The 27,706-nt window shown below is 39.0% G+C and overlaps 1 long non-coding RNA gene across 2 annotated transcripts; it reads right to left on the bottom strand.

The window, feature by feature from the left end:
* Positions 1-421: 421 nt before the first annotated feature.
* Positions 422-27,049, bottom strand: LOC110083477 (uncharacterized). Of its 2 annotated transcripts, none has more exons than XR_012087949.2 (3): positions 26,926-27,049; positions 4,534-4,622; positions 422-1,036 (listed from the first exon to the last, which is right to left on the bottom strand). It is a non-coding gene; the product is annotated as an uncharacterized LOC110083477 (long non-coding RNA). The 2 variants fall into 2 exon arrangements; XR_002301284.3 differs by lacking the exon at positions 26,926-27,049 and adding an exon at positions 4,978-5,093 and having other exon boundaries at positions 900-1,036.
* Between the last annotated feature and the right edge of the window lie 657 nt (positions 27,050-27,706).

The raw sequence follows: 27,706 nt of genomic DNA, 5'->3' as shown, positions 1-27,706 counted from the left end.
GCCCCCTTTCGTTCCTGGTTTTTGTGTTTAACAGCTTTTTTTTTTTCCTCAGCCAAACCAATAACCTCAAGCAAACAGCTTATATTAAAACAAAACAAAAAAACAACAAAAAAGTCCTGATCTGGTAACATTTTTTTTATTTACAGAGAGAAACTGTGAAGCCATAGCTTCTCATTTCTGCATGTGACACTTTGCCGGCACCGTGATAAGTAAGGAACAGATATCTTTATTACTCGGTTTCCAACTTTGTTTCTTCAGAGAAGGTCTATACTTTTAATAACTGTGTGACAAGTGGAAATGAGTAGGTGCAGCGTTGCTTGCATGGAGATGCAAGGGTGGACAAAAGTGTATCTTGAGTTTATTCTGTTGTGGTGCTGCTGTAGATTCAATATTCCATTGGGCAAAATGGCATAGTTTTCTCTACGTGGGGGTATGGGAGAGGAATGTGTGGCTGCTCCATATGGTGTTGGCCTCCAGCCTCAACCAGCCTCAATCAGCATGAACAATGGCACTGGCCACCAACAACATCTGCTTCCCTACTCACCTCTATATTGTATAATTTTCTGAAATAAACTTTGGGTTGTGCTCTTGGGCTGAATCTGATCTTAGGCTGGAATGTTCTTACGCAATGGAAGTGAAATGAAATCAAAACAACAAAAGCAGAGGTTTCCTTTTCCTTTTGGTTTATGGGTAGATTGGATTGGATTTGTGAAGAACAACTTAAATTAAAATAAGAAAAAGCCCATGTAAACTAGATTAGGGGTTTAAGACAATATTTGTTCCTCTGTCACAATAACACTCTCTTCCTAGAGTGTGGTCTCCTATTAAATCCTTTCCTCTTTGCCTTTCTTTTGTCTGACTCTCATGGCCTCATCCTACCCTTGAAAGCAACAGCTGCCTCCTCCTGTTTGGTTAGTTGATAAATTATTTTGACATTGTAGAGACATCAGGGAGGTTTCTCTAGCCAGTTGCAGCTGCTGAGATATTGTATTTCTCAAATCCATTAGCAGGAACAAAGAAATTCAGGGAGCCATCGCTGAAATGAGCAAGGATAACACAATTAAAAATCAAGACACTTTCAAAGAAGTGCAATATACAAAGTTTGTTTGTTTCTTTGTTTTAACAGAAAAAAGTCACCGAATTGTGAGACAATGGTCAGACTCCTAGTGAGATTTTACTTCAGTGTAAGTCAAATCATGTAAGTTGCATTGGCAAATTGCAGACACATAGCTGGCACCTTGTTAATTAGATCCAATTTGCCACCATGTCTTATATACTCCAGAGTATGATTCCACTTGGTTTCTTACCAGTGTCGTGGAGCTTAGCTACACAAGTCTAATGGGCATTTATTGCTTAAAAACTGATGGCATATAAGGTTTCTTCATATATAACTGAAACAATCGTAGAAAATTGCCCCATCTAACCGTATGCAAGACATGGAGAATAGGGAAATTTTCAGTACAGAAGGCAAAACAGGTTTCTTGCCTGCAAAGTTAAGCTTTGTTTCTAATGCGCAAGTCAAATTACAGTAGGACTACTGTATTCACGAGATCAGCACCTGTGGCTTCACTTATCTGCTGCCTAAAAATATTAAATAAAACCTCCCAAAATATGCATTTCCAAGGCATATTACTAGGTCTGGCCACTAGAGGGGACCTGAAATGGATGAATATATCTATCTCTTTGAAATCAGGCAAACAGAGGATACAGGGCCCATCAACAAATCAACTGGAGTTTATTGAATAACAGGATTACTAGTGGTTCTAATGGAAAATTCATGCCATACCTACCTCACTACACAAATAGCAATCATTCAGTTTGTGAATTGTGCCTTGAATAAGCTTAGCTAAATTGTCCAAGAGATATATCTACTTGACCAAGCACATTGTGATTCCACCAGGAAGGTTCAGAATGTAGTAGCAATTCTGGCAGAAAAAATGCAGAATAGCACCTCTGCTATTTCCAGTTACTGACTGGAGACAATAGGGACTCCTCCCAGCTATTTTGGAAGGGAAAGACTTCACCAGGGAGAGGGGCTCATGAAGAGCGTCTGTGGGCCAGCTGGTGATCCTCCATGGACTGGATTATGTTTGAAAGCTGTGTAGTCCCCTGTTTTATAGTATAGAGATGCTGGTGGCCTTAATGGAGAGCCAGTATGGTGTAGTGGTTAGAATGATGGACTACTACAGCTCAGGAGATATGAGTTCAAATCTCCACTTGGCCATGAAACATACGTGGTGGCCATGGGCCAGTCACAGCCTCATCCACCTCCAGAGTTGATGTGAAGATAAGTTGGAAGAAGGATAACTGTGTACACTGACTGCCTTGAGGTCAGTGGAAGAAAGGTAGGATATAAATACAACAAAGAAAGAAAGAAAGAAAATGGAAGGAGAACCTACTTTATCCTTACCTTTTCCTGTGAAGAAGAATGGTTTAAATTTCGCAAGTGTGGCTATAGGATGAGCTGAATTCTGCTGAGATTTATCTAGCTAATTGCCCAAGCTACCCTTCCAAACTTCTAAGACTTTTCTAGGAAGGATTAAAATATGGTGCTGAGCTCAAATCAAGAAGTTTCAAGATATGTGTGTGGAGAGGACATTTCCCAGAAAAAGTGATTTCAACAATGATGACCTCTTCCCTTTGTGTTTACCTACATATATATTTCATAGTTGCCACATATCTTGCTTGGGGTAATGCTGTGTCATTATATGGATTCATTATGCAATTTCATCCCACACTGACAAGACTATGCTTTAAATCAAGAAGGCACTGAATAAAGTTGCTCCACAGTCACTTGTTCCACTAACTCCCATGCTCTGCTGACTTAAAATATACATAGATTTTCTCCAGTACTTCCCCCCACTGCCTTTGAGTGGCTGCCCACCAAAGGAGACGGACTGGGAACCACTGAAAGGGTTGAAATGGCTCCTTACTTTCACAGGCTGCAAACAGACCAGAAAAGAGTATTTCCAGCCCATTCTTGGAACTCCATCCTTTTGAATGATCATAGTAATGTACATTATATGTCATGCTCCTCTGTTGGTTTTCAGCAGTGCAGCTAGATAATTTTAGATTTACAGCTCTTACATGGCAGGGCAGAATGTGTATTAAATTTAGTTGCGACTCACACAACATATTTCTTCTCCTTGTGCCATGTCAAGCTTTGTAACAGACTCGGAAATGTTACTACCACCTGCCCCACCCTCAGTCACCCAAACTGTTTGCCAGTCATGACTGGGTGAGGGAATGAAGCTTTTCCATTATAAACTCACTGCATTATGCCACCTTCATGACTATAAGAATGAAATAGATTTTTCTGGTGATCTTTTTATTTGCTGCTGTACGGGCAAGGAGGTGGAATTCTGTGTTACTGTGTATTTGGTTGTGAGACTTTTCAGAAAGTGTTTTTTTTTTTTTACATAGGAACCCATGCACATTCTACTGCACTTTCCTAATATTCACATTTATTTATGTGGTTTTTCTGACTTCAGTAAAATTATATTTATTCTTTTTTTCCCAATTGCACACATTTAGCTATTTACATTTTAAAATATGTTCACTGACTTCTTTGCACTTTATTTCTCTAAAGTGCCCTATGAGTCTTGAAAAGGTGCAAATTCTTGAAGTAAGATGTGTTTCTACTTGCAAGAGCCTCTAGAGAAAAGAAAAAGCTGCATTCATTGAACCTTCCAAATCCAATGAAATTCTTTCTCCATCCAATGGAAAATTTGGGGACATGTAGGTATTGTGATATAGTGGATAGAATGATGGACTAGGACTCAGGAGACCTGGAAATTCACTTGGAGAGTGAAACTAGTAAAACCACTCCTTAAATATCTCACCTTGAAAATCTTATTAGTGTCACTATAAGTTGATGGCACATAGCAAGCAAGCAAGCAAGCAAGCAAGCAAGCAAGCAAACAAACAAACAAACAAACAAACAAACAGCAACAGATATTGTGGAGCCCTAGATTTGCTTGAAGAGATTGCTTCAGTTCATCCTTTGGATGAATAGGTATTTGGTGCTTCCCAGCTCTGCCTCCTCCAGCAGGCGCCCACTCAAAGGCAGCACCTGGAGGAGGCAGGGCAGGGAAAATGGGGCACTGCCTTTGAGTGGCTGCCCACCAAAGGAGACGGACTGGGAACCACTGAATTCTTGTTCATCCAAACTGCCAAACTGGCGCTTCATGCACATCTCTACTGTTAACCATACTGATGGCCTGCTTTAATTCCATGGACTGGAGTCCACCACTTTCTGTCTTTTCCCCCTTGAAAGTTGTTGCTCAAAAAAATCCATACTAAGGAACGCCACATTGAAAATTATACAAATTGTTTTCCTCCTCACAGGAGGATAGGTTTCTTTAAAAGTAGATTCTACTAACACTTGAATTAAGGGCACCATGAGCACACAGCCAAATCACATTGCTGTTTTCAGAAAAACTAATCTTCCCTATGATTTATTTACCAGGGAATGTCTTTAGAACAACAGAAACCAGGTGACAGTTTCCTCATTTAGCACTCATCCATCATTACCTTGAAGCTGTCAGTGTGGGTAATTCAGTCTTGATCTGCTGTAATTATTCACTCCTTCAAATTCTGGGTTGTTTAAGATATCATTAAGTCTGAAAGGAGATGAATTTAACCCACTTCTGTGAAACAGAGTCAAAATTATGTTATTTAAACAGACCTCAACTTTCAAATGCAATTCTCTTGGCCAACTAAATAAATTAATTAATAAATAATATTCTTTAAAAAAATAACAGACTGACAGAGAAAGTGCAGCCTTCCCTTTGCACTAGCCTATGCATCAGAAAATGAGTGATGAAAATAAATATTCTAAGACAGTTTGCTGATGCTTCAACAGTTTGCGCCACCTAACAGAAAGCACTCAAATTCAAATCTGCAGTATGAGAAATCATATTTCATGAGACAGTCTAAAGGCTGATTTAAATGCTATCTAAGTAAATCAGCTCTTACCTAATGCACCATCCTGTATACACCCATATCGGAAGAGGAGGGGCCATAGCAGACTGGTAGGATATACACTTTTTGTATAGATGGTCCCACATTCTTTCTTCAACACTGACTGGGCTGGAAAAGACCATATCTGAGAGTCAATGATTCTTGGCAGTTAATATAAATGTATATAAATATAATTGGATCAGCTTTTAACGGGGACTTTGGCTCAGTTGGCAAAATGTTTTGGTACAGCCATGCAGAGCACTGACAGCATATTTTTACTATGTCATGTGATCATCTGGGAAACTGTAAAATGTACTGACTAGAAGTGACTGTCAAGAAACATTCTCAGACATGGTCTTTTCCAGACCAGTATGGAATGGTCTATATATGGCACAATTACTAGTGCAGGAGGTTAGTTTAGGCCCATATTGCTTTGTTTTCCCAGAATTTGCTATCACTCCTCACCTATGCCCAGTAGCTGGAAACTAAGGCAAATGCTTCATTCTACTTAATGGTAGGGCTAACACTGCTGGCATGCTTTAATAATCTATTACACCAATCACACCCAAGAACAGTCAGCTTGATTGATGAAAGGGCCCTCGAAATGTGTGTCTAGTAGTGTCATCACAGGGCAGCAAAGGTGCATGCCTGATCACACTAGAAATGGTCATTTTGATGGGAGTGATCACCCTTAAAAGGACTCTTGCATCTGCTGGGAAATCATTCTAGCCCAGCCCCCAGAAGTAGAAACTTCTGGGGGCTGAGCTGGAATGGACCAGAGCCAGGCTGGAGTGGATTTCCTCATATGTCTTGTGATTGCCAGGAAATAGATTGTTCTAGACTGCTCTACAGGTGGTCCATATTGCAATCTATTTTCCCATATGATCCCATCCTGGAATGCCAAATACGATTGCAAGATTGAAAAATAAAATTAATAAACTTACTTGACAATTTAGGGAGTGGCAATGTAAGTTGATTTTTGTGTGGGATGGGAGCACCAATAGCTATGCTCATTACTATAAATTGATAGAGATTAAAAGTCTCAAAGTTAGGCTTAAATCATTATGGGAAATATTAGGCCACCATCTTAGAAATTCTGGGTTATTGCTTATGCAGAGGGCATGGGAGCAGAAACCTCTCCTTTTCAGACTCAGACTTAGCAATACAACATGGGCAAAACAACAACGGAAGAGGAAAGTCCAGATACTCCTCTGTAAGAATAGACAAACCTCTAGATTCAGTAATGCCTGAATGGCACATATTATGTTTATACATATGAATCAGGGATAGAGAATATATGGACTCTGCTTGTAGGCAGGGATGCTGGCAAATCTTTGCATCTGAGTTCCAAGCCCAGTGTGACTTAAGTTCAATTTGATAGTGAATCCCGTGACTTGAGTTCCCATCCCTGTTAGTAGGTGCCACTGGATTACAGTGATTATAACTCCCATTGTCCTTCACCATTTCGGGCATCTTGAAAAGCCAGGTGGGAAATTATGTGATATAATTGCCATGAACTAGCAAGCAGGGCTGGCCTGTGATCCAAGAAAGCCGGAAATGACATACCTTTCCCCCCCAGTCATGTTACAGGCTATAGGTAATTATCTGTTACAGATAATCTATGGTGGATAAGAATGGGAAAATTAAATGAAACACACTTTTTTTAAAAAAAATCTGTTTCATAGATATTATGAAGCTGTTGTCATCAACAGCAAAAACGGGCAGCTGTACAAACAGGATAGCTATCGGCTGTAACATTTAATCAAAGAAGCAGATAAAAATTCAAGTGATTTAAAGAAGAACTCAGGTATTATTATCAGCTTGAAATCTAAGACAGGATCCCCCCCCCCCCCCGAAGTCATCTAGAATGGCTATGAATGTCATATGTTTGAAATGGGTTATTTCAAGCCTGTTACTTTGTGGAAAAAACCAAAAACCTCTCATAAGATTTCACAAGAAGGCTGTTCACAATAACCTGAGATGCAGAGTCACTGTGTATGTTTTCCTAAATAGGTCAGTGTTCTACAGTATTTTCTGCAATTGTATTAGCTTTGTTTTCAAACTGAGATAGCAACGCGACGGTTCCTTGATGCCTTGCTATGGTTTTATTATCCTATATCAGGTTGAGATTTAAAGATAGACATTCTCCCTGCCCCTTCTTAATGGAAAAGCTGCACCTTTGATTGCTTAGAATGCTGTTGCTGAAGGGCCAGAAACTCAGAGAAAAAAGTGGTTGCATTAGAAATTAGGAATGTTACTTTTTCACCTTAAAGCTTACACAAGTGCCCAGATTCTGAGAGATTGGCTAAGGCAAAAAAACCTTCCGAACTCTGGATAGCCTTACTGAACAATTCTGCCAGTGGTGGCAGGATGAGATCATCTGATTTCCAAAGCCTGCCAGCTAGGGAAGGAAAGTGGCAGCCACAGACTGAGACACATTTATCCCACAGAGAATAAACTGCCTCTACTCAGATTGTGGGCTGACCATAGAAATAAGTGACATTTGCTTCCTTTCTCAGTGTTGTGAAAGGAAAATAATTGCCTTTTGTGAAGTTATCAGTTCCATGGGGGGGGGGGGCGAGAGGTATCCTTTGGATCTGCTCCAGACAATACCCAATGCACCCCAAATTTGGTCCCATTGCCAGTGAAGCACCTAATGCAGCCATGATAGCAGAAACTCCTCCAGTGAAGACCTCTAGCTCCAGACATTCCATATGATGGGCAAGGTTCACTCTACACCTATGGAGAGGAGTCTCACAGCATCCAAGAACCCCTTGGATTACTTCAGGCATCATGTGGAGAACTGTCTAAAATTATTTGTTTTGTTTTCACCTCAGGCAATAATGCCAAACAGTTTCGGGAAATGTTATCTGACAATTTTGACTGTCAGTCTGAATAAGCATAGCAAAAATTTCTTGAAATATATTTATTACTAATGATCTTTCCACATATCTTACCACCGTTGTGTCTGGATGTATGACAGTGAGTCGTGTGTATCAATATTTCCTTACTGTATGATTTACTGTATTCTCCCACTCCAGGAAAAAAAAATGCTTGAAGAACCTGCCCAAATTTTGTGTTGAAGAGTTTAAGAGCATCTTCACCATTCAACTCTCTTGCACATGTTATCACAAGAAATAAATTAGATTCTTGAATATGATATCGTCTTTAGGGCTCAGCTGTAACTTTTAATGAATAAATACATTGGAGACCTGCAAAACAATTAACAGCTCTTATCCTGTGTGGGAACAATAAGATTAAAACACCAGTGGCCGAAGGATTTATGAGTTTCAAATTTATGCTTCTTTCTGTGGATTTGATCTTCATTAAAATTGTGTTTGAGGACTTAAGAAGAATTAATATTCTAGACACTCTGGGAACTTGTTGCAGGGTGGGACAATTAAGTCAATAGTATTTTGCATTCTATTCAGAATCTTTTAGATCAAAATAAAAGATTAAACCTAGCTATTAGTCCCAGTGAGAATATTCCATTGAATGAATGGGATTTATTAAGTCACCACTAATGTGGTTCACTGGATCTACTGTAACTAAGACAAACAACTATGTCCATGTACTTTTAATCTAAATGAAATGCTATGGATATCTATTAATAATTGTTCCAGGGTTATAGTAACAATGCATATTAACTACATGTAATTAATTTGCATCAAATGTACTTGTTGAATGACCAGGTTTATCTTGTTACTTCATGTTCTGCACAAAACTTTAATGAGAAACAATAGGAATCTGGCTTAGTTGTTGAGCAGTCACTGAAACTGCATGGAATATGAAGTTTTCTCCTCACCCAAGAGCAGAAGAATGTTATTTTTACTATGTGGAAAAAATTACTTAGAATTTTGGCAATCACTCTATTCAGACATTCTATAAAAGACTAACTAAATCTGTTTAGAGGGGGCAAGCACAGACTTATATTACGAACATCCTGAAAAATCATACTAGGGCTTATTTTCAGGTTAGGTCTTATTTTAGGGGAAACAGGGTACTTCAACCTCAACTGTGCCAACTGATATGAAATAAAGGTCCCATCTACATAAAAGCCCTATGGTTTAATCCATACTCTAGAGCAGTAGTTCCCAATCAGGTGCAAGCCAGGTGCACAGTATGGTGACAGAAGAAAAAAGTGAGCAGAATCTTGAACTTCATCATCATATATATAATTGCACATACTGTGTTGACATCATTTCAAAATTTCAAGATCTGTCTGAGAATAGGTAACATTTTAGAGGCAGGGTTATTTTTTCCCCATTGATAAGCTTTCAAATTCATTGCTGGAAATTATGATGTGAGTACATCAAGACGTCTATGCATAAAACAGGATTTTCCAAATAATAATCACTAACTAAAATGACTAACTTTGACCATATTTTAAAAATCTTTTCATTGCTACTATGTATTTACATAATTGGACTGTTTCTATCAGGAGAATCATTCAAGCTTTAGTCATTGAATATGCAACATCTGCATATTTCTCTCTGCTGGGCTCTGCCTTACTACCTCAAACAATCAAAGCCAGACACATTATACATCTGCCATTTTTTATAATCTAAACTGCCTCAAGTAGGAGCAATGCATTTATATTTTATAATGAAAAGAGAGTCTCTGAATGCCAACTAGTAGACACAAAAGATTATCTCCTGGATTTGCCAGGCTTTGATTGTCAGACATTAAATTTTTTAGCAGCCACTTCAGATGAATTATTGATCTTTGCACCATTTGGAAAAATGGATCACATTACCAGAGTAATTAGCACCCTGCCACTTCTGCCAATCCCATTCAATGTGTCACAAGAAAAGCTGGTGTGCAGCTATTTTTTAAATGAATGGCTGCCTTCATTTATCCTCCATTAATATGTTATATTCAATCTAGTACCTGAGGATGTTTTGCAGTAGTGTTTGTTCAAGAATATATCAATTACTTTCTTTTTAGATGAAAATGCTACTTCCAGAATGTAATGAAACCTTTATTTTGGAAAGTGGGGCATTCATGTGCTCAATGAAGGCTTTCCTCTGTCCTCTGTGTGTACTTCAGAATCCTTACTGATGGCAGTGGGATCCTTATGAAGTATGCAAAGCTGAAAATAGGAATAGTAGAAGAGAGTGTTCAGTATGGCATGGCATGAATATGTATCCCATTTTCTGGCTCTGGTCACACATATTTTGCAGGCTTTTTATAATGCTTCCAAAAGCTGAATACTCTATTGGACTGGAGATAATGAAGAGACAAAAGAAATGCCTATCTCACATCACTTTCATTTCTCTGTCATCTTTCCATGGGAAATATAACTTCCATGTGAATGTGCTCCAGCCTGTGTCCTGGCAGCCCATTCTGAAGCAGAGATAAAAGCTGTATCAGCTGCTGTATTTCCCAGCTTGGCTGGAATGATGAGAAATGGGAGAAGATTGTGGACAGGTCTCCTAAAACAATCAAGTACTGTACAGTCATGATACTTAATTTTTTTAAAAGGTTCTTTCTCGACCCTTTGTGAATCCTCTAGTGATTGATTTTGTATCATGAAAGCTACACTTTTCTAAGCAGTGGAAGTACAGAGGTCCACAGAGGAGAATAGCTACAAGTTCCCCAGAATCCACTCCTTTCACATTCACTGGAATTTAGTCTCAATAACTCACTCTGGGACATATGTAGGAGAAAGAATTTTTAAAAAAACCCCATTACTTATAGTTGATTGAAATTACAAACATGTGTATACTGATTTCCCGACTGCATTTCTCTACAAATTACTCAGTGTTTTAGACATCTGACTGTGCCTCCTCAACATGGGCTGGACGTGCTGATCCATATTCTCCCTTCCAGCTCTACAGGTCTAAGATTATTATTAAAGTAGAACACTTAGCAGAGAGGTGGGGCTCTCTTTGACTTTAAAGGCTGGAAGGAATGATTGGTTAGTGCTGGAGAGATAATCACCCCAGTCCAGAAACATTCCCCCCATGTCACACAAACTACAGATAGCATGTGAGGTTGCCGTGCCAACAAAACTCCAACATCTCCTTCCCTTGGTAGAGGCCTCCTTTCAGTCAAAAGCCCTTCCACAAATAGAAAGGCCTCTTTGGACACAACCCAATGTTCTCCATTGTCACTGACTCTCAGTTTGTTTCTGGGCCCATTGCCTGTGGTGTTAATTTCTAAAGCCCTTTGTGGTTGGGGACTACAGTGTCAGAATGATCACCTCTTCTCATGTGTTCCTATTGAAACCCAGAGGTTATCATCAGAGGCCCTGCTTCAGCTGCTATTAAATATTGAGGTACAGCAAGTAACCATGCAAAAGTTGGTGTTTAACATGATTGCCTCATTCACTCAGTTATGGAATAGCTCAGAGGGTGCTCCCCAGCAGGTAGTTTGCAGTCATTTTTGGCACAATGAAAGGCCCTTTTAATTTCCAGAGGTGTTTTAATCCTCCATAATTTTGCTAGTAGGTTGTATTCAAGTATTTTCAAGTGGTCTATATCTTTTTGCTCTCTATATGGTTGAGACCTGTTTTAGTCTTTCCGCTTCAGTTAATTGTTTTAGTGGATGGCCTTTGTTTTATTGTATATGGATTTGGGAGTATGATTGCATGTTCCTTTGCTATACCGCAATTATTGCATTTAGGAAATAAAGCCAAAGGGGGAGGGGAAGCAACAGAGACAAAGTATAATTTGCCACAATCATTCCATATATAGTGATGAACTAAATAACTCTGGAAAGATGTCACCAGCCCTTCTGAAACTTGTGGCAGTGAATGGTTTTAACTGCTATGAAGCCACATCAAGTAAAAGGAAGTCGCTATTAACAACAGAATGATTGACAACAGAGTAAACTGAAATGGGAAGAAGAAAGAACCCCTTGTGTAGAGTTTTCTCTCACAAGAAATCTGTACATCTAAGTGGAAAGGTGGGTGACGATTTTAGAAACAGGGTAGGCAAAAGAAGGTATCAGAGTAAACTAACAAGGAAACTCATGAGAGAAGGGAATGTGAAATGTGGAGAATTATCTAGGCTTCCAATTAACTATAGGTTTATTTGCTTTGACTTTGGAAAGTGCTTTACTAGAATGTGGATTCATATATAGAGGAGGGAGGACAATTATTTAGTCAAAATAGGCTAGGGATGTGGTCTTAATGATCATAAGAGCAGAGACAAAATCAATTGTTTGAAGAACATTCATTTTGCAGCTTGCATAATTTCCTTGCAAGTGCTTCAAGGGACAATTAAGTTTTTTAATCCTCTTCCCTAAGCATTGCCAAATAACACATCTTATTTCAAATGACTTTTCACTTTTGCTGCTACTTGAAAACAGTTGAACATCTTGACAGAAGAATCAAGACAATAAAAACTCAGTTCCATAATGGAATTGGTGCACAGTTTTTTAATCATATAAGGACAATGATCAAAATTCACAGATAGGGTTCAGATATCTTCCAGGTTCAGTTAAGTTGTTTAAGTCAAGTAATTTGCTTAGTTCAAGTGTTCTGCCTCATGACAATTTCCAGTGTTTATTTGGTAACAAGGGACATGGTTAAAGCAACGTATTTTTCACAGCTTCTAGAAGCACAGTCATACTCTATGCTTTTTTTTTTTTTTTTATGAGAAATTCTTGTTAACTCCATTCCCCCAGATGGAAAGATTCTCCCTCCGGGGAGGGGGGAAGCCTGGGGCAAAGACAGTCAATGGAACCCATGTTGCTCTTTTCTGTGTTCACAGGGCCCTCTCCAGTCTTTATGAACACATGTTGTCTAAAATCCTTTTGGGTTTACACCAGCTTAACATAAATAGCATAGCTTTTTGAGGCAAATTGCCTCAAGTTTAAAAATCACTGTAAACATTATCTGTTGTGCCCTCAGTCACACAATTCAGTATAAAACAGGTTGTGTCTACAGTGATTTCTTAACCTGAGGTAATTTGCCTCCAAATATTATGCTTCTGAATTATGCTCACGGGCATAATTGCAAGGGTTTGGGCTGATGTATGAAGACATGACTAGAGGAAACTCACTAATTCCAATCCTGTCATAATCACTAGTGTCACCTTCCTCTATTACCATCTCCATGCAATAATTGGAGGTTGTTCATGACTTTGTGTACCTTGGCTCAACAATCTCTCTCCCTAGATGTTGAGCTGGATAAACGCATTGGCAAAGCAGCTACCATGTTGTCTAGACTCACAAAGAGAGTATGGCTTAATAAGAAGCTGACGGCATATACCAAGATCCGGGTCTATAGAGCTTGTATCCTGAGCACACTCCTGTACTGCAGTGAGTCTTGGACCCTTTGTGCACAGTAGTCCTAGAATGAGCTGGAATTTTTAGGACATATACTTTACTGAAACTGCGACATCTACGTTGGCTTGGGCACGTGGTGAGAATGGCTGATGGTCGGATTCCAGAAGATATCCTGTATGGATATCAGCTGTGATACAAGGATATCTGCAAGCAGGATCTGAAGGCCTTAGGAATGGACCTGAACAGATTGGAAACCTTGACACCTGAGCATTCAGCCTGGAGGCAGGTGGTGCAGTATGGCCTCTCCCATTTTGAAGAGACACTTGTTCATCAGGCCGAGGCAAAGAGGTAGTTCCAAAAGCAGCAAAATCAGGGAGCTGGACAGGGGACAGACTGTATTTGTCTTCAGGGTGGAAGGGCTTGTCACTCTCGAATTGGCCTTCTCAGCCACACTAGACGCTGTTCCAAGTCCTCCATACAGAGGACCGTAGTCTCTTGAGACTGAAGGATGCCTAATCATCAACCTTCCTCTGTGTCTGACCTGTAGAGCCACTGCTTTCTGTAGGGCTCCTCTACATAGAACCCTAACAGAGCACCTCCACAAAAATCAGGAGTGCTCTGGTTCAGACTGCTCTTCTCTATGAATAGGAAGGTGATAGGACAGGGGACAGAGGTGGGAGGAGTTGGCAGATTTCCCATTTACAAGTAGATACAACATGCTTCCATTTTCTACTGAACAGTTATAATCTGCCAATTATCCAGCTCTTTTGGATAGATCTCCACATCCAGGACTCAAACTGTATTTAATTCCTATTCTTTTCATTATTAAGCAGTATGATGCTGAAGCATAATTTTATGATTTAAGTTGAGAAAGTTCTACCCCTCCCTTTCCATGTGGAAATATAAGAAACTGAGCAATGCTTCAAGCCAACTTACATAAAACAGACGTTGTTGGGAGAACAAAGGTGGAGCCTTATGACAAGTGATTGCCTTTATTATTCCAAAGCTCTCGTTGGAGCAATCACCTCTTTTATCATGCTCTGTTCAATGTATTATTAACAAAAAAAGCTAATAATACATTGAATGAAGCATGATACATACAGAACCTAAAAAAATCTTCTGACTTCTGAAAGGAGAATAACTTCATATTTGTGAATTTCATTGTATGGGTATACTGTGTATATACTTACAATGACAATAAATTATTATTATTATTATTTCAAACAGTGTATGCTGGAATGTTGAGTTTTCTACCCACATGCTGTGAGCAGGAAACATGATAAGACAGGAACAGCCAAGGAACATTCCTTAACCTAACTCAGATCTGCAGCTACAAAAGAGGTGTTCAATATTATCCAGATAAAGAATTTATTTCAAATCATAATGCACTATGCAGATCCAAGAACAAATCTCTTCAAGAAAGCCTTTTTCAAAAATTCAATTTATAGTAATCTAAATTATGATGTCTCTCAAGAAGGAGACACATTACTTTTATCCAAAAAAATTTAACAGCATATCTTGGTTTGAAAGCCTGTTTTTCTGTTAAAATGTTTTGAACGTAAAGATGACATTTATAAAGTTTTAAAACTTTCACTGAGTGTGAAACAAATGGCAGATAGGCAGGAAACAAACAAACAAACAAACAAACAAACAAATAAATAAGAAACATATAATTAAAACATTCACTATGATCGTGTTGTGAATATTGATGAAGGAAATGCAACTTCCCCAAGTTTGAGAATGTAATGTCTATGGCATCTGAACTCTTTTGTAACATTAGTGTAGTTCATCAATTGTGTCACCACACTGAATAAAACTACTCTATGGTCATCAGAGCAAGGTCATGCTACATTACATGAGTGTTTGGGGAATTTTATGTGTGTGCATGTCTCTGGTCTCTGGGTGTCTGTGAATTTCGTTGTATGGGTATACTGTGTATATACTTACAATGACAATAAATTATTATTATTATTATTATTATTATTATTATTATTATTATTATTATTATTACATGAAGTCCCCCTCCCGTTAACAGTATGAAGACACTGATACCATCTTGAAGAAAATAAGAATGGTGCATAAGATAGTCCATCCTAGAGATAACCCAGAAAATCACTGTTGATCTAAAGTCAAGGTGCCTTTCTTCACCGATTGAGTAAAAAAGGAGATCAATAACTCCAAAAGGCAGTAGGAATTGGGTTCTTGCTATAACTTGCTATAACATACAGATTTTTGAGCCCAGCACAAAGAAAAAGATATATAAAGTTTGGGGGACACAGGTTTCCTGGTGTCATAATCCAAACTTGAAAACTTTACTCCCTTGTAGTACATCTCCGAAAATCTGAGTCAGCATAAAAAAATTAATAAGCACTTATATGTGCATGCCCTTCCTTTGTGTCTGGCCATTGAGGCATTGCTCATAGGCCTGATCCAGCTCCCCAATAAGTCGAGAGTAATGGAGGCAAGAGATGGGAGCTCACTCCGTCACATGGATTCGATCTTACAACTGCTGGTCTTCTACGCTTTAAAAAGAGAGTAGAAATAAATGGAAAGGCCATATGATTAACTTGTTTTGATTTAAAATTTATTGCATTCGCAAAGGCTTTCATGGCCAGGATCTAATGGTTGTTGTGGGTTTTTCAGGCTCTTTGGCCGTGTTCTGAAGGTTGTTCTTCCTAACATTTTGCCAGTCTCTGTGGCCGGCATCTTCAGAGGACAGCACTCTGTGCTCTGAGTGCTGTCCTCTGAGGATGCCCGCCACAGAGACTGGTGAAACGTTAGGAAGAACAACCTTCAGAACACGGCCAAAGAGCCCAAAAAAACCAGAACAACCTTGAAATGTATTCTTTCCTGCAAAACTCTCTCATACTCTAGTATCAAATATCTTGGGGTAATTACACCACCAGCAGCAACAACAACTCAGTAGTTAATATTTTAACATTACTTGACTTTAAAACAATGGTTGAAATTCTGTTGCTTGGAGTAGTAAGTCACAACTAGAGCAGGGCCATTGAATCACTGGAACCCATGGAGAATTTTACCCACCTAATCCCTATTGATTCAATGGGCCTACTCTAGTTGTGACTTGCTTGGCCTGAGACCAGGGAGCAGGCTCTCAGGGCTTTTTTTTCCTGGTGGAACTCCACTGAGTTCTGGCACGTTTTTCCCCCCCTATTACTTACTTGCCAGAACTTAATTCCAACACTTTCCTCCTTGGTTTTAAGTAAGATATGTTTATTATTCTACTGCCTGATCTACAATCATGCTTTAATGTCTGGGTTTAGTTAGCACATACAGACAAGGTTCTGGTCTTCTAAGCAGGACCCTCAGCAGAAGCAAACAGTTAGAACCTTCTATCAGAACCTGGCTCCTTTGCTTTCTGCAATTTTGGACATTTTTTTTGTGCTGAAACTGTGGTGGTGGGTTATATGAAAAATTAATGAATCATTTTTCACCTCCTGTGTCGCCCTGAAAAAAAAAACATAATTTATGTGAAGAAACTGAAGCAGTGGGATCAAATTGAATCTCCATGGTGCCTACATCTTCCCATGCTGAAGATAGAAATAAAAATAAAAAGTGGTCCAGCGGTTGGACATCAGAACAAATCAACTATTTCTGCCAGAAGTATGGCTGATTTATCTGGGGGCGGGGGGACACCGAGAAACTTGATAGAAATCAGAGCCAATATTTTGGAACACTGAGAACTGAGAAGAAAATGGGGATGAAAATATTGAAAAACTGGATGAATTATGAAATTTCTTCCTGTGGTAAAAGGCAAAAACAGCATTTGCTATCTTTAAGGAGGGAAAAACTATATGACCATAAAGAAAGTTCATGCCAGAAACCTGCAGTGAAATGAGTGGAAGAAGCTCAGAAAGAAGCTCTAGAGAAAATACATATGAAAGGATGTCACAGTTAAGGTATTTTTGCACAGCATATAAAGAAGACAAAAATAACGTTTAAGATGAAATTAACTTGCAAGAACTGCATTATGTCAACATGGGTTGTGTACCTCAATGTACGTATTAATGTCTTCATCAATATTGTCAGTCACATAGGGAGAAAACTTGATGAGGGGAAAAGTGAAATCTAATAGCAGGATTTCCTTAATCACTGATGAATCAACTACCATCAGCATAAAGTCTTCATCAATATTATATGTATGAGTTCTTGACCCAGTCTGTGCAATGAGTACCCCTGTAAATTTGTTTCTTGGCCTGATAGAACAAGATGATGTCACAGCAGGAGAAAGTTTCAGCTCATTACACCAACATCTCCATTGTTTAGGAATGATGGAAAAGTATGTGAATGAATATTTGGTTTCTGTTGCTTGTGATGGTGCAGCTGTGACGTTATAAAATGGTCTGGAATTAAGAAATAGTTCAAAGATAGACTTTTCTGTTATTGTATGACATTGTGTCATCACAGACTGGAATTATTAATGAGTGATGCTGTACACGCTGTCTTTGGAATTAACTGATTCAGATCTTTCATTTATAAATTCTGTGTTTCCAATCATGCTTTAGCAAAAAAAGAAATCTACATGTATGTGTAAAGATGCTGGAAGTAAAATTGTTATCAGCTGGAAGAATATCAAGCACAAGGTGGGTACCTTCCAGCAAGATCAGTATCTGCCATGTGGGATAATTATGAAGCTTTCATCCTTCATTTTGTTGAAGCTAAAAATGATTGCAATAGAGACAGAAAGAGAGAGGGAGAGAAGGTTTATATGAAGCTTTACAAAGGAAAACTATTTCAGTCATATTTCTGTTGGACTTAGGACTGATGTCTGATGTACTGTGAGAACTGTCAGAATTGAGCCTGGATTTACAAGAACATAGAATGGACGTACACAAAGCTAGTTAAAAAGACAGAATATTGTTAAGATATCTAAGGGCAAGATGGAATGTCACATACCATATTAGGTGCATGGCATCAATACAGAAACTCTAACCTTCAAAGGCATTACCCTCCATAGAAAGATTTATTTTTTTAAAAAAAGAAAATAATAATAATCCTCCTATCTGTCCAAAGGCTTTCCATGAAAATCTGAAGGTCCTTACTGCCAACAGACTGCTGGATGATGAAGCAGCCAATTTTTCCAAATGGGCCCATCCTAAGCAGGGGCCAGAGATGTAGATTGCCATTTAACATTTGGTAAAAAAGAAGTTTGAAATGTGTCCAGAATACCTCAACTGACAGATAAACATTTTTAAAAGAAAAAACATCCTAAAAGAATGATTGCAATTAAAAGCATCACTCAACGCTATACCTATATCTTCATCTGAATGTGAAAGGGCCTTTTAAAAGATAAACCTCATTTTGACTCCATAAAGATATTCTGTGTTGATTAACACTGACTCAGCACAGCTGCTTATCAGCATTGTTGGACCCTCCACTTAGTCGGATCTAACAAAGGACGTCCAATCATGACTGCTTCATGGATATTTGAGGGCAACTGTTACACAAAGCAAAGAATGAAGCCAAGAAAATGAAGCCAATGAAAACATGAAATTTGGAATATCTTATCTTATCTGATCTTACCTTATCTCCGTGCTAATCCACTATTTTAATATTTTCATTACAATGTAATTGCCACCTCTTCCCAAAGAAACGTAATCTGAGCGTTCCAGTACTTTCCTCCTCCGGAAAAAATGCAGCACAGAGCATTGTGATGTCACAGAGAGAGACCCTTCCACAGCAATTGCAAAACTGTGTATGTGTGACAGCCAGATGATGTAGAGGCTCTATAATTAATTTAAATGCTTCTGTGTGAATTCCAGCAGCAGCAGCAGCAGCAGCTCAGAAACATGCAGCTCAGATAATGAAAGACGCGGAGAGGTGTTGCTGCTGCTGTTCTGGAAAAAAAAAAGGTCTTATCCACTACAACTGATGAACTTTGTTCATTTGCTTCTATGTCATAATCAAAAGCAGCCACCCTCTGATTTCTCTCTCATTCTATTCACTGCTAGCTGATTTTTGTTGACATTCTAGATTATGCTTTTGCTGATCCTCATCTTTAAATTCCTGTTTAATGACAGCTAATGGATCTAGTGTGTTGCTCACTGTTTAGGCTTAACTTGGATGGATTTCAGTGCGTCCTTGCATTTCTTCAAGTGCCTTGCACTTGGCTCCATCAGATTTTCTCTGTGAAAAGAGAATTCTGGTCACATTTCCTCTAGGCACTTTGTATCCTTTGAAAGACAAATGCAGTAAAATAAAACAATTTTGTGTTGCTTTCAATAGTACATACACTCATGAGAATTGGAGTCCTTCATGCTGAATGACAACATTATGCCTAGGTGCACCCTAGTGCTCTGTTTACTATACCTTGTTAATTTTAGAGTCAGTCTCTAGGCAGTCTTTCCAAACACATGGCTTGTTCAAAAAAATACTGCTTTTCTTCCTGTAGATCCAATGGCAGGAGAGTACGAAATATGCCCTTTCTTATTTATGTATCTCAGTGGATTTCTCTTAATAATGCATTACCAGGGCATGGGAGAAAGACATTGCACACGCAGAAGAAAATTATGTATTATTTTGGCCTGCTGCATATGACTATAGAAAAACAAATAAGTTTAGATTAAGTTACTTGACAAATCAATCATATCTGCAGGAATCCGTACAAACTTTAGGACCTCCTGAAGGGGCTTATGCTTACTTGCTTTCTATTAGCAATCACTATATTGGTGAGCAAGAGGAACAGGACATTCTCGGTAGTACTCCCTTGTGGAGTGGTTGCCATGTGGCATATTTTATACACAATAATCCTCCAATAAAAGGTTTACCAGAGGATAGTGCTATTTTTTTTAGGTGTCATCTATTTTAAGGGATGTCCATTCCAAATCTGGTTTAAAGGTGAAAAACCAAAAGGAGGGTGACACAGGATCATGGACCTGCCCATTACCATTCAGCACCTAGACATCAGATTCATGAGACAAAGAAATTACTTAGGCTGTTGTCACACTAGAGAAATGCCATCCTGTTTTCTTGTGTATTCTGCTTCCTGTAGAGTTGCATGTTGCAGTCACGTGACATATATTCCATGATAGTGAGTGGTTCATATGTTTTTTAACCGTTTCATATATTTAGCTAAATTAGATGTGATATGTTCATCTACACAGTTGCAGTGGGGCACATCCCTTCTTCTTTTTGTGAATCTCTCTGCCCCTCCATCTCCCTCTGTTTTTTTAAAAAATTATACAGGTACATTGGTATGTCAGCTAAATGCCCTTGCTGGCCATATACTGATCAGGGGCATTTTTCCCTGTTTCCACACTATGTTACCCTCAAAGGTGGAGAACTCCCATCCCTTTTGAGAGAAGCATATCAATGTGCCTACATTCCTGCTTGAAAATTCTTCTTCTTCTTCTTCTTCTTCTTCTTCTTCTTCTTCTTCTTCTTCTTCTTCTTCTTCTTCTTCTTCTTCTTCTTCTTATTATTATTATTATTATTATTATTATTCTTATTCTTATTCTTATTCTTATTCTTATTCTTATTATTCTTATTCTTCTTCTTCTTCTTCTTCTTCTTCTTCTTCTTCTTCTTCTTCTTCTTCTTCTTCTTCTTCTTCTTATTATTATTATTATTATTATTATTATTATTATTATTATTATTATTATTATTATTATTATTATTATTATTATTTAAATTAAGGGCGTTGAATTACAGCTGGTGGTGGGGCTGCATGCCAGATGTAAAGGAAATTAATCAGTTTTGTAGTAACCACTCTATGGAATGTTGGTTGTACTGCATGATGAAATGCAGAACAAATAATAGTAGTAGCCTTCCAGTGGGCTGGATTTGATGCAGAGAGAACATGGAGGGGGAAGAAAAGAAGCAGAAATGGCCATGGGTCGGCTGAACCCTCCCGCCCAAAAGGGTTGAAACTCATAAGGAGTAAAACTTGCAAACATTTTGCTGGTGTGACTATAGCCTTAGTTACCTTTGCTACTCTCTTCCCCATTTGGATGGGATTAATTGTACCTCTGTATAAATTATTTAAATTATTTCTATTTGAATTTGTACATATAAATTGCAAGCCAGTGTAGTGGATAAAGTGACAGGCTAGGGCTCAAGAGACCTGGGTTCAAATCCCCACTTGCCTATGGAAGTTCATTGGGGATAAACTGCTTCTTAAAATTTGCTTATACTTGGAAACCATACTGGGGGCAAGAAATAAATTGGAAAAAAATGTGACAGCACATAACAATTTGTATATGCAAACTGGTGTCTTCTTATACCTTCATTTTTGGTCAAAAGATTATAATCATAATTTTAGAACTGCAGAGCTCGAAGGGACCCCATGGATCATTGAGTACAGCCCATCAGGGAGGCACAGTGGAGAATCAAACTCCCAACCTCTGGCTCTGCAGCCCGATGCCTAAACCATAAGAAGACCAGAATGGAAGGATCTTTTAGGAGAAGAGTTACCGTTACTTCTTCTGGGAAAAAAAGATTTGAGTTATAATAATTGAAAGGGAGATGTGTGTGTGTGTTAACCACCTTTGCCAAATTAACCTAGCACAAACCTTTTAATCACCAGGCAAAACCTTCCATAGGAGCTTTCAAAACATGGAGATCTCACATCCTCACTTCTTGCTTGTATTGCATTTCTACCCAAATGTTTTGTCTGGGTGGGCCTGCCAATGTAAAGGATATTTTGCTGAAAATAAATTATTCTGTTCTTTATTCTGCATGCATGAAGGATGGATGATATCCAACCTGCAAGCTGTCTGCAAGGCAAATTTTTGCCACTCTGGGGCCCTCCATGCACCCCCTTGAACCACTTTGGCACCTAAAGCAAGGTGCACAGAGAGGTGGTCCTCAGTTTCCTTTAGGGTTGAGCAAAAAGACTGTTCTACTGTTATATTTTTAAAGTGAAGGTCCAGTTATTTTTGGCTTTGAAAAATGAAGAAAAAATGTATATTTATAAAGGATATGATCCACAAAGGTGACTGGATAGCTCAGTGGTTTAGGTATCTGACTGCAAAGCCAGAGGTTGACAGTTTGATTCTCCACTGTGCTGTCAGAGAGAAGAGCCAGTCTGTGTGTCCTTGGGCAAGCTGCCTTGTTCCAGCATGCCCCCCCAGAAGAATGGAATGGTAAACCACTTCTGAGTACTCTGTACCTGAAAAACCCTGAAAAGACTCACCATAAATTGGAATTGAGTTGACAACACACATTTAATTATTACGGCCCAAACTGGTCTCTTTTCCTCCCAAAAAGTACTTATCCCAGTTATGTGTTATAAATAATTGCTAGTAGATACCTTCATATGCAACTATAAAACCTATGCACAAATTGTCATGTGCTAAGGATTCTTTCCCCTTCATGGATTGCTGCCTTGTCGTGGCGAAGGGGCTTGAGTAACTCAGAGAAGCTATGGGCTATGCCGTGCAGGGACACCAAAGACGGACAGGTCATAGTGGAGAGTTCTGACTAAACGCGATCCACCTGGAGCAGGAACTGGCAAGCCACTCCAGTATCTTTGCCAAGAAAACCCATGAACAGAAAGAAAAGGCTAAAAGATATGACACTGGAAGATGAGCCTCTCACGTCGGAAGGCATCCAACATGCTACTGAGGAAGAGTGGAGGACAAGTACAAGTAGCTCCAGAGCTAATGAAGAGGTTGGGCCAAAGCCGAAAGGATGCTCAGCTGCGGACGTGCCTGGAAGAGAAAGGAAAGTCTGATGCTGCAAAGAAGAATGCTGCATAGGAACCTGGAATGTAAGATCTATGAACCTTGGTAAGCTGGATGTGGTGAAACAGGAGATGACAAGAATCAACATTGACTTCCTGGGCGTCAGTGAACTAACATAGAAGGGAATGGGCAAATTCAATTCAGACGATTACCATATCTACTATTGCGGGCAAGAATCCCGTAGAAGAAATGGAGTAGCCCTCATAGTCAACAAAAGAGTGGGAAAAGCTGTGCTGGGATACAATTTCAAAAATGATAGAATGGTTTCAATATGAATCCAAGGCAGACCTTTCAACATCACAGTAATCCAAGTTTATGTACCAACCACCGATGCTGAAGAGGCTGAAACTGACCAATTCTATGAAGACTTACAATACCTTCTAGAAGTGACACCAAAGAAATATGTTCTTGTCATTATAGGGGACTGGACTGCTGAAGTAGCGAGTCAAGAGATCAAAGGAACAACAGGAAATTTTGGCCTTGGAGTTCAAAATGAAGCAGGGCAAAGGCTAATAGAGTTTTGTCAAGAGAACAAGCTGGTCATAAGAAACATTTTTTCCAACAACACAAGAGGCGACTCTACACATGAACATCACCAGATGGGCAATACTGAAATCAGATCGATTATGTTCCCTGCAACCAAAGATGGAGAAGATCTATACAGTCAGCAAAAACAAGACCTGGAGCTGATTGTGGCTCTGATCATCAGCTTCTTATAGCAAAATTCAAGCTTAAACTGAAGAGAGTAGGAAAAACCACTGGGCTAATCTAAACGAAATCCCTGATTTATTTATTTATTTTATTTATTTAATTAATTTATATGCCACCCACACTACTCAAAGGTCTCTGGGCGGCTTGAGTAATTCAGAGAAGCTTATGAATACACAGTGGAAGTGAAGAACAGATTTAATGAACTAGATTTGGTGGACAGAGTGCCTGAAGAACTGTGGATGGAGGCTTGTAACATTGTACAGGAGGCAGCAACAAAAACCATCCCAAAGAAAAGGAATGCAAGGAAGCAAAGTGGCTGTCCAGTGAGGCCTTACAAATATCAGAGAAGAGAACTATTCAACATTTTAAAAGATGACACTATTAAGGTGCTACACTCAAGCCAGCAAGTTTGGAAAACTCAGCAGTGGCCAGAGGATTGGAAAAGATCAGTCTACATCCCAATCCCAAAGAAGGGCAGTGCCAACTACTGTACAATTGCACTCATTTCACATGCTAGCAAGGTTATACTCAAAATCCTATAAGGTAGGCTTCAGCAGTATGTGGACCGAGAACCCCCAGAAGTACAAGCTGGATTTTGAAAGGACAGAGGAACTAGAGACCAAATTGCTAACATACACTTGATTATGGAGAAAGTCAGAGAGTTCCAGAAAAACATCTACTTCTGCTTCATTGACTATGCAAAAGCCTTTGACTGTGTGGACCACAGCAAACTATGGCAAGTCCATAAAGAAATGGGAGTGCCTGACCACCTTATCTATCCCCTGAGAAACCTATACGTGGGACAGAAAGCAACAGTTAGAACTGGATATGGAACAACTCATTGGTTCAAAATTGGGAAAGGAATTTGACAAGGCTGTATACTGTCTCCCTGCTTATTTAACTTATATGCAGAATACATCATGCGAAAGGCTGGACTGGATGAATCCCAAGCCGAAATTAAGATTTCTGGAAAAAATATCAACAGCCTCATATATGCAGATGATACCACTCTAATGGCAGAAAGTGAGGCGGAATTAAAGAACGTCTTAATGAGGGTGAAAGAGGAAAGCGCAAAAAATGGTCTAAAGCTCAACATCAAAAAAACTAAGATCATGGACACTTGTCCCATCACCTCCTAGCAAATAGAGGGGGAAGATATGGAAGCAGTGACAGATTTTACTTTCTTGGGCTCCATGATCACTGCAGATGGTGACAGCAGCCACGAAATTAAAAGACGCCTGCTTCTGGGGAGGAAAGCAATTACAAACCTAGACAGCATCTTAAAAAGCAGAGACATCACCTTGCCAACAAAGGTCTGCATAGTCAAAGCTATAGTTTTTCCAGTAGCAATGTATGGAAGTGAGAGCTGGGCCATAAAGAAGGCTGACCGCCGAAGAATTGATGCTTTCGAATTGTGGTGCTGGAGGAGGCTATTGAGAGTCCCCTGGTCTGCAAGGAGAACAAACCTATCAATTCTGAAGGAAATCAACCCGAAGTGCTCACTGGAAGGACAGATCCTGAAGCTGAGGCTCCAATATTTTGGCCATCTCATGAGAAGACTCCCTGGAAAGGACCCTGATGTTAGGGAAGTGTGAAGGCAAGAGGAGAAGGGGATGACAAAGGACGAGATGGTTGGACAGTGTCATCGAAGCTAATAACTCCTGGAGGCAGTGGAAGACAGGAGGGCCTGGCGTGCTCTGGTCCATGGGATCACGAAGAGTTGGACACCACTTAACGACTAAACAACAACAACATAGATACATTATTCTTTTCCTCCTGCTGTTGCAGATTGGAAGATAATCTTTAGCACAAATATGCATTTGGGTTGAATTTTTCACTGTGAATTTGCATATGGTGGCAGCTAAGGTGATCCAGACCAGTTTGCAAAATGGCACTTGGTTCTCAATTGCTTGTTGATAACCAATGGCAGGATCTACATATAGGACTCAGTGAGAAATTGTCTGTAGTACCCTCCTAAATTCTCCTTAAAGGTTGCCTGCTTCCTACATGTTTGGTATATTTTATGAGATATATGTATTTGTGTTTTAAATGTTTCCATCTAATAGTTTCCTCTTGTTTCTTCAACCCCTCACTGTCTAAACCAGGCATGCCTTTTTCAATAATCTCTTTGACCAACAGTGGCTTTCAGTCTGTTATTTTCCTGCCTGTGTCAGTTCTTCATCTATAAGTAACTTATAATAACAGAGTCAAAGTCACTGCACTTTTTGACAATTTTATTAAAGTCAGGACTTTATGACTGTGGAATACTTTTACTCGTGGTTATATACAAAGCACAAATTACTACACTTCATTATTTCTTAGAAACCTGCTGTTCTAATGGCAATGTTTCAGCAGTGGCACACTCTGCAAAAGTTTGGAAGTGCTATGATTAAAAGCATTTTTTAAAAGAAGCCATTATTCATTTATTTATTCATTTATTTAGATGTAAAAGAATGTTGGCACTTAGGACCAAATAAAAGCATTTCTTCTCAAGTAGTTTGAGGGCTGGTTTTTTCCATGTAACCTGATCGGTGTCAAAATCTGTGCCTATACATATTTCACTTTATCATTGATTGTGACTTTCTAGTGGCAAAAATCCTGTTGTTTAGCATAGTAAAACACACTAAAGGAAGCCCATTTAATCTGTAAATTAGCCCTTAGATATGTTCCATTGATTCAAATGGGCCTACCCTGACTGCAATTTAGAGTACAATCATATGGGCATTTGTCCCACGGTTTGGTAGGCTGAGGAGATGGAGTGGTTTACACCTTTTCCCAGTGATCAGATGATGTAATTGCTGGAGGGAACCAGACCATCCCCAGAGCATTGCTAGCTGCACCCTTCTGGGTCCCCATCAGGGCTATTACTTTTTTGGTGCAGGCAGAATCATTCTGTTTTGGTTTGATTCCAGCATGTGTGATTGCTGAGATTAAATCAAAGTGGGCCTCCTGCTTCAATTTCCCACCTGGTTTCAATATCCCCATAACAATAGTGGATTAAAAAGACATCTATACCACTTAATAATATGGGAACATTGAGAAATTAAATAGGGAAAATAAAAACTGCCTTCCTCTGTTCCTCCATCTGAGGACACAACTACTCTAGCGATAGCTCCAGGCACACATCAGCACAGGTGCACAACACAAACATGGAGACACCCTCAGAGTTGGTCCTCCACTGCATTAGAAGGAAAACAAAGAAGTAAAATGTATGAGAAGAACCAAGGGAACTGATGTAAAGGAAAATGCCCTAAGGGCAACAATCTACAATTAGTTCCAGAAAACCAAGAGAAGGCCAGAGCCCTTGACTCACCTCATTTATTGTCTGTTCCTCAATGTACAGTACTGTATTTAAAAGGCAATGCTGTTGCACTTTTTCTAAGAGAGAAGAGAAATGCCAGTAAATGCAGACCCAGTTTCCCTTCCTTCCCCCACTGACTCCAATAGAATTAAATGAAGTTTCATTTTCAGCTATTGCTCCAGGATTTTTTTTACTTTTTTTGAAACAAGAAATATACGTTGGATGTGTATACAAGCTGTAATTTCCCTTGTTTTAAAAAAAAAGATAGTGAGATGATGGTGAGATAACACAAAGCTGTTGGCCAAAATTAATTACAGGAAATGTGGTAATTCCCACATGAGCTCATGTATTATGATCACTCTTTTTTCAAATGATTTAGGAGAGGGTTTTTATTTAATATCCCGCTAATATTTTTTAAAAAGCAAAACAACTGTTGTAGGGGGATGAGATGGAAAGCTTTTAAAACCCACATGCTTTCCCCTGCTGCTTGAAATGTTTCTGTATGTTGACAATAAAAACAGTGCATTAAAGGTGGGAACAGAAATAGATCTTTTACTACTGTACATATTCTTAATTTTGATTCTTCGGAAACTAGACTTAAGAAAAAATCTTATCAAGACATCTGAGATGCCTTTGCATGCATGAATGCATCCCTTACTTTTGTTTATAACTCTGGAAACGTGGGCCAGAAATGGCTTTGAAGCTTGTATTTTTCCCTTTAACTCAATACCATTTTTTTTGCAGTAGTATGAAACACTTCATATGTTGTGATATAATGATGGATAGTTCACAC

This window comes from Pogona vitticeps, chromosome 5, assembly GCF_051106095.1.
Source record: "Pogona vitticeps strain Pit_001003342236 chromosome 5, PviZW2.1, whole genome shotgun sequence".
Taxonomy (NCBI): domain Eukaryota; kingdom Metazoa; phylum Chordata; class Lepidosauria; order Squamata; family Agamidae; genus Pogona; species Pogona vitticeps.
The sequence above is the reverse complement of the archived record's forward strand: the minus strand, read 5'-3'. Positions and strand labels throughout refer to the sequence as shown.